The sequence below is a fragment of the Mixophyes fleayi genome, chromosome 4, assembly GCF_038048845.1.
Source record: "Mixophyes fleayi isolate aMixFle1 chromosome 4, aMixFle1.hap1, whole genome shotgun sequence".
Taxonomy (NCBI): Eukaryota; Metazoa; Chordata; class Amphibia; order Anura; family Limnodynastidae; genus Mixophyes; species Mixophyes fleayi.
Window position 1 is genome coordinate 42,412,599 of NC_134405.1, and position 1,639 is coordinate 42,414,237.

The following is a 1,639-nucleotide window of genomic DNA, read 5'->3' on the forward strand; positions in this document are numbered from 1 at the left end:
TCACTTGGCAGTGATGCCAATTTGCTGTTCTCTGGAGCTGGTTTTTAAAAGCAAACAATGCCTCCTTATAAGTTTAAGGACCCGCCTGATTGGTCCTTTTCTGTGTTTACCTTTTCACAGGTAAACATACAAAGGGATAGCAGATGAGTCTCTCCTGATTTAATTAGGGACAGGTATAGTTCTGCGGCTATACAGCAGAGTTTATTTACAATCCAGACACATTTACATTTAAATACACAATGAAGTCCTCTGCAATTAAACATAGAGCTCTGTCTGTGGGCCTTTTCCCTATGCTAGCAGACACAGACCCACAACTAAACAAAAAAAAGAGACCCCCTGGAGTGATGTACATTCATACAGGACTGGTGGACAATAATCCTTTTTTCTAGGGTGACACACTGGACTAGTCTGCAAGATAACAAACCATGGCGGCAGACATTTTAACTACTTTCAAAATAGAATATATACAAGCTTAAATATGACTGACAAATATGGGGAACCAGAGGGCTAGAAAAATTCTATGTATTTATAGCCCACAGTTTGTGAGAAACGGGGTGCAGAGAGGTTGAGGTGATATTAACACCTTGTTTTCCCACAGGTCACAACGGAGAATCAGGTCAGGTAGCAAAGTATACACAGGAACAGAGCAGGTCAGTACACAGGATGTTATAACCGGCAGGGAGGCAAGGTAAGGGGGTAAGTGGCAATCCTCTATTTTTACAGCAGCCTTTTCTATCAAATTATTATATTTTATATTGATTTTACTTATTATTTTTTATGTATAGTATTCATCCTGCACCTAAGGAGTTAGTTATTTGCTTTATAATAAAAGATACAATGCCTATGAAAAATAGTGACACAGCACTGTGCATAAGGTATCTCCATGCAATACAAGTGAATAGCTTGTCTGTGCATGACCTGGTACACTATATTTGTAACATTAGACAACATGCATCATTGAAAGTAAAGATACATTAAGAATCAGAATTCATTAGATGGACAGCGGCATCTGTAGACATTTAGGCAAATAGATAGATGAAGGGGGGCTGGGCCCAAAAGAAAAATGGTGAAAGACCATGCATAGTGTATTTTGAATGTTAGATAGCATGCAGCATGGAAAGTTCTTCTCAGATTGCGCTGTTGCATCCTAAAGCTTCTGAATGGAACAGTCAGCTAATGCTACAAATGAGCAGCTCATGTTCTATAGCTGACTCCCTGAGATCATCTACAGTGATCCCTCTCCAGTTCGGTAATGAAGTTTGCACCCTTGTTTTCAAATTTTCTGAGGCCATCCATTAGAACTGAAACAGCAACCTCCCTGTAGTGTACATTATCCTTTATGTCTGATAACCCAGTGTATTTGGCCATCGCTATCAGGGCTCTAGAAAAATAGTCCACTGCATTTTCACTATCCTGCTGTTTGATAGTGAAAATTTTACTCCAGTCCACTACCACAGGAAAGTATATGGCCAACTAAGAGATTATGCATTTAATATTTTCCTAATTATCATCATCTGTTAAGGACTTCTCTTCCTCCAACATACAATCCTTAATAAACTTTTGTATATCAGTACCGGGAGGAAGACAGGCCCTAAACACCACTCGCCAATCTTTATTAGTTGGCTCATGTGCATAACCT